The sequence below is a fragment of the Coloeus monedula genome (genome assembly GCF_965178545.1).
Source record: "Coloeus monedula genome assembly, chromosome: 1".
NCBI classification, from domain to species: Eukaryota; Metazoa; Chordata; class Aves; order Passeriformes; family Corvidae; genus Coloeus; species Coloeus monedula.
Genome location: NC_138781.1, coordinates 125,019,585 through 125,031,006, shown reverse-complemented (window position 1 = coordinate 125,031,006; position 11,422 = coordinate 125,019,585). Strand labels below are relative to the sequence as shown.

The following is an 11,422-nucleotide window of genomic DNA, read 5'->3' as shown; positions in this document are numbered from 1 at the left end:
CAGTTGCTTTAAAATAGGAAAAAAAAAAAAACACTCAAAAAAATTGCATCCTTGCATCCTAACTCTCAAACAAGAGGATCAGCTGGATCCTCCAGTCATTAAAGCACTGATTCATGTAGCACACAAGGTTAAAAATCACTCCCCCTCTTATTTTATGGTTTTATCTAGGAGAGAAGTTACATTGTTGTACATTTGGTGGACAGGAGTGCAGACTGCAGATCTGAATACCTGTTACTCTTCAATAATCTGGAATAATTGAGTTGATTAAAAAATCCATCCACCTTTTATGCTAGTAGACTTTGCTTCCAGTAGTTTGTAGTTTCGAAAAACAACTTCCAAATTTAAGGTTTGAATTAACTCCCTCAGAAAGCACAGCAAAGTTAATCTAGTTCTGTTATTCCATTAAACCTGTTGCATGATCCACATTGTACTCTGTATCAAAGGAAGCTGGACACTATTGAAAGGAAAAGAGGTTTGTAGAGAAAATTACTCATAAATCACTTTGAGTGGCCACAGCACATAAAAGCTACCTCAGCAGCAACAGACCAACCTTTTCTCTTTGTTATCAGAGCTAAAAAACAGCCTCACCCTGCTCTCCACTGAACATTATCAGACTGAAAGCCTATACTGCTTTTTCCTGCCATACAATAGGAAAATCTCCTTCATTCAGAGACTGTTCAGCAATCCCATCTCTTTGGACTGTTATTCCAGAAAATTCCGATGCACTAAATGAAACCAGAAACCAAATATAGAACAGTACACTAATTAATGGAGTACATGGAAAATAATTAACTCAGGGTATAAAATGAAGCAATATGGACACTACAATGGGATATACGATTATACAAATTACTCCATCAATTCAGCCAATTATTCATTAACCTGAAAAAAACAAACAGAAAATCAACTATATATAACATTCGTTTTAAGTATCAAAATATCCAGTTAAAAGTGAAACTATTCCTTCCCCATCAGATAACACTCCCAGATGTTTCTCAAGTGCTTTATTTTTATTGCTTTTCATAAAAACTGTCTTCAGTGTTTTACAGTACATGACAACCTGTGGACAGCATATAAATTTCCAAAGCACTTCACTTAATTACTAAATGCTTGTTAAGGTCCTTAATCATATTTTATGGGAAAAGTTAATGGCAATCTTGGCATGGTGCCCAATTTGGAAAAAAATTTCTAATCCATTTGAAATGAACCAGAATGAAATCATAGTTCTTTGTCTCCAAATGTGATGTTAGTTTAGCTTTTAAAGCTTTGCAATTTCTCTAAGATCTAGCAGAAAAGCCTTTCTTTAAAAGAAAAAAAAGGTAGATAATCCAATACACAATGAATCTACTGGGGATTATTGCTGTGTTCAACTTTTGTAAGATATCCCCTATGCAGCAATGCCAAATAATGGGGACAAGTATCTCAGGGAAAACTAATGCTGGGATAAGGTAAGAAACATCTTAGGAGTTCAAAAAGAAAAGTCTCTCACAGGATAAATGCTTTCCCAAGATGTCTTCCCAGAACTTAAGTACAAAAGATATGCAGAAGTACTTAAGTTTTCGTAGTGAAGCATTTTACAGGGTACCCTCCAAAACTGACACAGACATGTATAAAGTCCTGAAAAGTTAAAATTTTGTAAATAGAGCCCTAAGAAGGTTTCAGACCTGCACAGACACACATTCCTGAGTAACTTTGAAGAGATAGATGATTCAAGCAAATCCAAATGTTTAGTCTTATTCTCAATTTCTTGTGCCCGTAAGCACATAGGGTTATCCTAGGTATTGTGAATCTTTTCTTCAAAATACAAGGGTAGTAAAGAAATAATTGAAGAGGGGGAGGTAACTGGGTTATGGCATTAAATACCACCAAGTTGATGGTTCTTCTCTATAAAGGTTTTGCTTTAGTGTTATAGAGCAGAAGAATTTAGTATTTTATTTCCACATCACTGTGGCAAACATAAATTAATTCATACTGTCCTCAACAGAAGGATGGAAATGGATCTTAATTCTAGTAGATTTTTTATCCCTCAGTTACAAGATATTCATGACCTTGTAGAAAAGTACAGTCAGCAACCTGAGAACTTGTTCACATCAGAACAGAGGAGTGGAGTAGGGAGGTGTTGGAGTCCCTAATTATTTTCTTCAGCTCTAACCAAACAGTACATATTTATGACACAGATAAACAGTATCTCTCTGGTTTTGCATCTATGTGCATGCATATTTTTGTATTTCTTTAATAACAATTCTGTGTTCTGCCCTCTAGTTTTTAACTATACAGGTCAGAGTGTGTATAACATGCTTGTTACATATATGTGTGTGTATATATATTTATACACATACATTTGTAAATGCATTTATGTACACATAACATATGTAAAAAATCGATTTTTTCTGTAGTAAATTCATCCATTTTCTGTTATAACAAATTGTTTAATGCATTCTTTCTGCTAAATGGCAAACCTCAATAAATGATAAATCACCAAGTATAATTACCTTCTCTACCCATGCTGAGACTCAGCAATTTTCAATCATGTCTCCTAGCATCTGTCAGTAATACCATCCTGTGTACAGTGTCACCAGCATCCTTAGTAGTTACAGAAACGTTTAATTATAACAACTGAAAAGCTTCCTGACAGTACCATGTTTTTAAATTCTCAAAGAGCACATACAGTAATATTTTGACCTTTCACAACTATTATGCAAACTGAAATGGAGAATGGAAAACTTTAATACCATGTGGCTCTAATCATGTGTAACTTACATTTCATGTCTAAGCAACTCAGTAAGCCCTACCCTTTGTCTTAACACCCTTGTACTCGGCACTCATGAGGCCACACCTCAAATCCTATGCTCAGTTTTGGGCCCCTCACTACAAGGAAGACCCTGAGGTGCTGCAGTGTGTCCAGAGAAGGGCAATGAAGATGGAGAAAGGCCTAGAGCACAAGTCTTAGAAGGAGCAGCTGAGGGAGCTGGGGTTGCTTAGCCTTAAGAAAAGGAGGCTCAGGGGAGACCTTATCATTCTTGTTGTTGTAATGAGGTGGGGGTTGGCCTCTTCTCCGACGTAACAAATGAAAGAACAAGAGGAGATGGCCTCAAGCTGTTCCAGGAGAGCATTAGACTGCCTATTAGGAGAAGCTGCTGTACTAAAAGGGTTGTCAAGCACTGCAAAAGGTTGCCCAGAGATGTGGTTGAGTCACTATCCCTGAGGTATTCAGGTCATGTGTAGATATGGGACTCAGGGCATGATTTAGTGGTGGACTTGGCAGTGCTGGGTTAACAGTTGAACTCAATCTTAAAGGTCTTTTCCAAACCTAAATAATCATATGACTCCTGGCTTACCCACAGCACAAAGTGACAAACCAGCTTTTGTCAGTCTCTACTGAAGTTATGGTTTAGGAATGGTATTCTCCAATTTAGTCTTCCCTCTGAAACCAGTCCAAGCTATGTACCATTGCTTGCTCCCCCTTCCCCTGCAGCAGGCTGGAGAGGAGAATTGGAGGCACAAAAGGTAAAGATCACAGGTTGAAATAAGAACAGTTTACTAGAAACAGCAATGGGGCAAGAAAACAAACAATAAGAGCAACAATATTAATGGTAAAAGTGTACAAAAGAGAAAGTGATTCCCACACAAAAATGCTCTCTGTGGAGTCCACAATCTGACTGCAGCCATGCCCCCCTGACTGCTCCCTCCGGCTCAGGACCAGCACCACATTACTCCACCACTTCTCCTTGGAAGAGATTCCTTTCCCCTGCCCCCAGTAATGATGTGAGGTGGTATAGAATAATCTCCTTCTATGAGCCATGTCCCTCCTGGCTAATGCAAAAATTAATCATGTCCTGGCCAGAACCAGGACAACTATTATTTCCCTCTACTATGGGAAATAGTGCCCCTTTTGGTAAAGAGGATGTGACTATATGGGGAGACAAGAAAAATACGTAGAGAGAAAAATTATCAGGTTTAGTAATGCATTTAAATACTTACAAGTGGGGAGTGGTGTTAAGAAAACTTCAAGAAATGAAACTTAAGGACTTACTTGGCAACTGCCTGCTTTAGTGGAGTAGACTGGAAGTACAGCAGGGACAGATTTTCAGCTCTTGAAAACCAAATTCCCAAGAAACTAGACTCTTGAACTAAGGGGAGAAGTCTTCATACTGCTCCTCATTTTCTTGCAAGACTGCAGCATCTGGCTAAATTACTGGTCTCCCATCAATTTAAAGTCTCTTCAGCCTACAGAGATATGCTGAGCAATTGGCACTAGAGTGAGTACAAGTATCTGAGGTGCAGAGGAGGATGCTTGCAAAGCAACAGTCCTGCTATCAAAGCAGGCCTTTCACAGCCCTACTCCTAAACCTTTATAAACATCAAGGAGGGGATTAAATAAATGTGAGAATAGAAATGTGAAGACAGAATGTCATGGATGACAAAAAAAAAACAGGAAAAAAAGATCCAATTTGCTCTATGTAACACTGCCCACTTTTCACATGCAACCTGTTATCCAGAATTTAGTCTCTAGCATCTCTACCTATGTCCAAGAGCACTTGAAACCATCCTATTTGTGACGTGAAAAGGAAGTTCTTTGACCTCAGACCAGTTACAGCAGCCCCTTCTGCTTCTTCCATCATTATCCAAACAGCCAAATCCATACTGAACCAAATGATGCTGTGTAATCTCTTCTACATTTCTCTTTCATACAGTGATGTCTCCTTTTTAGCTCCTGATATTCCAGACATGGAATACACTTTGAAAGGGACAACATGCCAAATACTAATCATGTGGTTAGGCTTTTGACTACTGCAGGCTTGGGCTGGATTCCTATCAGGGACCGGGAGTGAAAGAAAAGGCTCCACCTTTGATAACTGCAGATACACATTCTCTGTGCTTGCAGAGGATAAAGAAAGCAGGATGAACCTGATGTCCACCTCAGTGAGCAAAGAGTCAGTATATATAATCTACCAAGACACATGATTTTAAATTACCGAACACTACCAATAACAAATACTGATCACACTCTGTCAAAAGTCTAAAGAAACAATTAATTTACATTTGCAGAATGAGCACAGCACTGAAAAAGGAAAAAAAATCCCAAAGCTAAATTCCAGCCATCTGGTAATATCTTTTAGACCAACCAGACAAATTTAATTTACTTTTCCCAGGATCTCTCTATTCTCTCTCTGGTCTTGCTTCACTTAAATGCAATGAATCTTAATTTCTGTTCTATCTAAAATACTTTTCACTCAGTTCATCAGGAGAAAAACTTAGCTATTATTTCCTTGTGATATCCTTCAGAGTGAATGCCTGATTTTCAATTTCTCCTTCATAAAGGCTCTGCATTTAGAGAGAGTTATGCCACAAATTTCTAGACATTTGGAACCACATCTTAAAAATCTAAGAGTCAGTAGATTTCCAATGTTTATAGTCATACAAAATACATGATAAATCTGTCTATGTAGTATTGCAGTCCAGCTTTAGTGCTGCTGTTTTGAACACAAAGCTGTGTATCAAATAGGCAGTACCGAATACAGGAAAACAGTTTTTCCATCTGATTTAGAAATATCTCACTGTAACAAAAAGAAAATCTTATCACAGAATCACTCCCTGAAACCCATAACTCTCCTCACATCACTTTTCTGAATTTGATGGCAATGACAAAAACTGTTAGTTGCTCATTAATGCTCACTGAAGTGAGCAGACATGAAGGAAAGACTCATCACAGGACAAGAGTGGCACATGGACAAACAAAATAAACTTCTTGACCACATGAGCATTTGCTTTGGAAAAGCTTTCCACTGGAAACAGTGGAGCAAGGAATCTGTCAGATTTAAGGTGGATTTTAATGTATTTACTACAGGAATTGATATACAACCTGGTCTTTTTGCTAATGCAGGTATTGCCTTGAGGCTTTATCATGTTGTTTCCGAGACAAACCAGTTCTTTCTTTCATAGTAATTAACTACCTTTAAGTGGATACGTCCTTTATGTCATTGTAACTCATTTATAGCAAAGTAACTATAAGAGAATTTTAGTTCAGCCTGAAGCCATGAGTGCCATCACATCTATTTTCTGCCTTGACTAAATTATACAGGATACAGCAAACCTCATCCTGCCAAGAAGCCTGCAGCTTGAGAGGCTGCTGTGCGTGTATATGTGCGTGTATAAATAAAAAAGATGTTACATTCCTCAGACAGATTTTCTTACATGTTTGCATGTTCTAGGGGCAGAAATAGTTTTCTTATCTTTCTGAAAATTAAAAGAAACAAGAAAACCCAACAACATGAAAACCTCATGAATTGTAACATCCCTGAGTAAAGAATTTAATTAAATATGCCATTGCTCTGTGGAGGACTACTTATGACATAAAATAAATACAGGAGGCTTCAGACAGAGAAATTGTTTGAAGTTACATTGTAAATGAAACTCTTTAAAATGACAAATATTACGTTCAGTGTAATCAGATGTTCAATATAATGAGGGTAGTTAGCTAAATCATTTGTCATTAGATTCACTGATTATAATTGCTTCCTTAGCATAACAGACTTGCACATTTACCTCCTAAAATGATATCCAAGAAAGCAACAACATAGGGAGAAAAACCCAACAAAAAAACAAGAAAACTCAAAAAAATCCACAATTTTTTCCCCCTTTACTGCTTGCTTTAATTTTTCTTCTATTATAGCTGTACAACAGGCTACAGAAGTAGCTGCCAATAACCCTGGACACAGCTGACTTCAAAGAATAGTTCCAAATCACACAGAATGGTAGGCAGGAAGGAAGGAACATTTTTTCCAGACTTTCATTCTCTATTGATGTACAGGCGAGTTAATTACTACACAGTGGTAATTAGCACCCACACCAGTTATGGGGACGTACAGCAACCCTCAGCTGTCTTTCTCACAGCATGATCCTATCTTTGGAGGAAAGAACTGGGTCATCATGTAATCAGGGGTGTCACAAGAAAGTGCCATGCTGAGGATAAGAGAAAATTAATGGAAAAGCAGAGCTCTCCTGACCTCATCTTCATCTATTATTTTTCTCATTTCCTCTGTACATTCCCAGTCCTAGACACCATAACATCAGAAAACAAATTTTAAAGGTGTTTAGATGTCTAAATGCAAGCACAGCTTTCTGCAGAAGCATTAAAAATGCTCATGTATCTAAAAGCCATTGATTTCTCTAATTTCTTATTAGCTAAATATTATCTGCTCAGACAGTTTTGGAATCCAAGCACGTATATTGATGTGCAGTTTTCAGCACCTATAGACCACCACAGTTTGCTCTTGCAGTCAACAATGAAAGCAAAGCACACTGCAGAGACACAGAAGCTGGAAGCAGGCTTGGTACAGCCGCAGCCCTGCACCTTGCTGAATGACCTGTGCCCTGAACATCCTCTCCGCCTTTGTGATACATCCCTTATATGCCCAGACACATCCAGGAAAAAACCTCTTAAAGCACAGATGTGCCTGAACTTTTCTGATTAAGCAGCTACCCAGAAGCAGCTGTAGAAAACTGCATTTTAACAGAATGTCATAGGAGGAACACAGCTTTTACCCAGAATGAGAATTCACACTACAAAAAAAAACCACCCTCGCCAGCACAAGGGGGAAAAAAAAAACAAAACAAAAAAAAAGTTCCTATTGCACACTCCAAGTCCCATCCTGGGCCAGCAAGTCCAAACCTCTGATGACTATGCTAAAAGCCCATTTTTAAGAATGGCTTACTTTTTGCAGGAAGCTAACCCCGAACCCTACTTCTGTAAGGATAAAAACTGTTCTTGTATCCAATTAAATATTTTTTACTTTGAAGTCACTGTTCAGTCCAAAGATTGGCTGAGTTGTGGCCATGCAGCTAACCTGTCTGTCAGGGTCTGTCCCAGCTTCCAGCAGGCTTGCATCACAACCAATCTGACCATCACAGCAAGGACCATAAGATTTATTTCTAGGCAATGCAGTAATAGCTAGCATATTGAACCTTACTGCAGGAAATAGACCTTTACCACCTATAAAGGCCATATTCAAAGGACAGAATGTATTTTAAATAAGTAATTCTTAAATTGCAATTTCCAAGCATTACTGCTTTAAGTTTACCCTCATGTTTTTACAATTACATGACTCAAGACTTTGAAGATAGTACTTAAATCACCCAAGCAGTCTAAGTAAATACAGGGCATTTGTGAGATTTTGTTATTACTATCAGCATTTGTAGTAGTTATGGATTTGAACACCATTGTGCCCTGCACTGTTGAAACAAAATAATGTCTGGTATCTGTAACAGCAAAAGCACTGGTTCAGGATGAAAACAGCCTGGTTGAAAGTCAAGGAATACCAAAGGAGGAAGATAAGGACAAGTGGGAGGAGGAATGAGAATGCAGGAAGGGCTCACTTAACACTAACCTCCATAGAGGTCAAATACATAGGTTCTTTTTAGTCCACTTCTAAATTAGAAGACAACTGCTGGGCTATCAAACACATAGTAATAAAGATTTTGAAAATCTCTGCTGACCTAATTACTTTCACTTGGATGTACTGAATGTTTCTCATTAGCAAACAATTTGATCAGGTTCAATTTACATTGCTAGCAACTACTAGCACCAGCTCAGTTCTCAAACAGAATTTGAACATAACTTTATTTTCCTTATCAGTGTCACAGAAACAGAATTGGTGAACTATAAATGTAAGTGCAATTCAAAAAAAAAATCCAGCATGATTAAGAGTATTTGTGGGTTAGATGCTGACAATTTCTCAGCAGATTCAGAAATTTCATAAACTACTTATTGTTTTTTTTGTTGGTTTTCTTTAAATAACATCTTTATTTCAATAATTCACTTCCTACATACTGCTGTTGTAAATGATGTTGCCTCAGGAATTGTAGAACTCAACTTGAGCTGATCTTAGAATAAAAGTTCCCTTACATTACTAATAAGATTCAAATAGCTAGGGTTAAGTCCATTACAGAGGATGGAGGGACATTTCCTCCATTCCACATAAGCATGAAATTCTATAACCAATTTTCAACTTCCATGCATTCTCATAAAAATGATAATTTTATCAATGACTGTTTCATAGCTGAGATAGTATTTGCAAAAGCCCCAAAGCAAGAACCATGAATGACAGAAGATCTTATGATGCTGAAATCAGTCTCAAGGACAGTTTTGCACCTGGATTTACTGCATCAGTTCTGATACTGTGGTAAAGCTGGTCAGAGCTCCGTAATTATGAATAACCTCTGCAATAAAATCAAAGGTTCAAGGTCTGCAATAAAAGCAAAGGTACCTCTTCTTGACTTATAGCTATCCTTCCTGAAATCCACAAAAAATTTCCTAATATATCTTCTGATTCATTCAAATAAATAGTCTGCAAATTAATTCTTTTAAAGCACACATCAGGATGAGATTCGCCACCCAAAAATATTATATGTACTCAAACTTTAACAAGACTTTATTACAAGAAATTAAGAGGTAGCTGAGCAAAGGTAGTACTCATTTTTTTAACTTACTCTTCTGCTTGGGTACACACCAAGCTAGGCCAACAACTCTGTTTGTAAATGGGACCATACACAACCAAGGGGTCTCTTCTATTTCACATTATTATAGGAGCATTATTAACTCAATGCATCAGGAGTGAGAGAAGATGAAATTGTTTCCTGAGTTCTCATCAATGGATGCTTTGGGCTGCAGTGTCACTTCATTCCCATAGTCCCCATCCTCTTCTCGCACTATTTTTTCCATAGCTGCTGCTCCTATTTGGTTTTGGCTGCTGTAGTGATGGAGAGATTATAAAATGGTCATCAGATGGTAATCTCACAAGCAAGGAACACGTCCCTTTTCTATGGAGAAAGAATGGCTTAGGGGTTTTGTCTCAAATGACTTTTTTTATTACTGATTAAGAGGTGCTGCACAGAGGATTTCTTCCACGTGAAGCATTTTAGTATTATTGCACTTGAGTATGTTTCCAGGGAATATTCATATAATTTTTTTGTTGTTCTTTAGAGCAATTACCCAAATGTTAGTATCTTTTGCTGCTGTAGTTACTTCGTTAGATACTCCTGGCCAAACACCTACACAGGCTAGCAAACAGCAGAACAAGAATGAAGCATCTGCTTTTCTGTTTTTCCCCTTCACATTTTGTCAGTTATTTCCTGAAGCTGTTTGTGCTGCACTTAAGAAATGGGTAAAGTTCACCAGAAAGCAAACAAATAAATTACTGAATGTTCTAGTCAGACATTAGAGAGCTGAAAAAAACAATAAAATTTTTCCTGTTCTTCTGACTTGCCAGAGATACCCATGGTAGTTTTTGTTAATGATAACTTTTTCATAGTAACTTCTTGCAAAACTAGGCTGGAGCTTAGCAACTCAACAGAGCTGTGAGTCACAACACTGTAAAGAGGAATGCCCCTCATTATAGCTACAGAATGAATGGAGGACCTAACACATGAGGTAAGCAAGATCAAGGAACACTAGAGCATAGAGTCAGGGAGAATTTATTTTAAGGATTTTCATGGGAGGTTAAATTAGTCCTATTCATAGGAAAAAAACAACACAAAAAGTCTTGCCTGGTCTAACTGATAGAATCTCTTTTTGACATTACCTGACTTCATCTAGGCCAAATACTGGCATGATCGAAGTTCTCTGTAAAACTGATTTACAACATAAGCCTTGTCACATAAATACTCAGGAGGCACTTTTTTCCCCAAGTAAGAAGAGCAAATGTAAGAAGGTGGAAAACAGACTAAATAAATACATTTGTCATTGACATACAAGCACACTGAGATGTCACACAAAAAAATTAAATATATCATATTCACTTAATAAAATTGGCTTTAAAATCACTTTTGCTATAGCAATACTTAGATTAAAACAGAATCTAGAAATCCCACTCCTTAAATAATAAATTAGAGAAATAGTTTTGCAAGATCCATGAAGAAAATCTTCCAGAAAGAGGACCAACAGGTGAAGGAATTGCAGTAAGACCCTCATTTATCTTCTTCCCCCTTCCCCACTTTCCTTGAGTTTTCTTAACTCCTGTTCCACTGTCCTTGAGTTTTTTTAACTCCTTTTCTCTGCTGCTTTTATAAACTGTCTAATCCTTCTAGTGAAATGATAGCATTTCCATCTGATTAAAGAATTTTAGAAGTGAATACATGTGATTTTACCACAGTCCTTTGCACTCTTCAACTCACGTGGCAAGTAAGAATACTCAAACAGGTGTTTTTCACAGACACAGTAAGACACAAGAGTGATCTATGTACCCATTTTCCTTACTTTACTTCATAACTAATAGATTATTTTGTGTAATAGAAATTCTGTCTTTATGTGCAACTCCTTAATGAAATATTTAACAAAATACACAGCTGCATAATTTCTACATATACGGGCAAGTATGCACTCTGTAATCCATAGCCAATGCTGATGCAGGTATCCAAATATGTT

General features: G+C 37.4%; 1 protein-coding gene across 1 annotated transcript in view; it reads right to left on the bottom strand.

Moving 5' to 3' along the window:
• Nucleotides 1-11,422, bottom strand: part of PREX2 (phosphatidylinositol-3,4,5-trisphosphate dependent Rac exchange factor 2) — a gene marked incomplete at its 5' end in the record, with an annotated part of 168,845 nt that overhangs the window by 29,512 nt on the left and 127,911 nt on the right. The window lies entirely within an intron of this gene.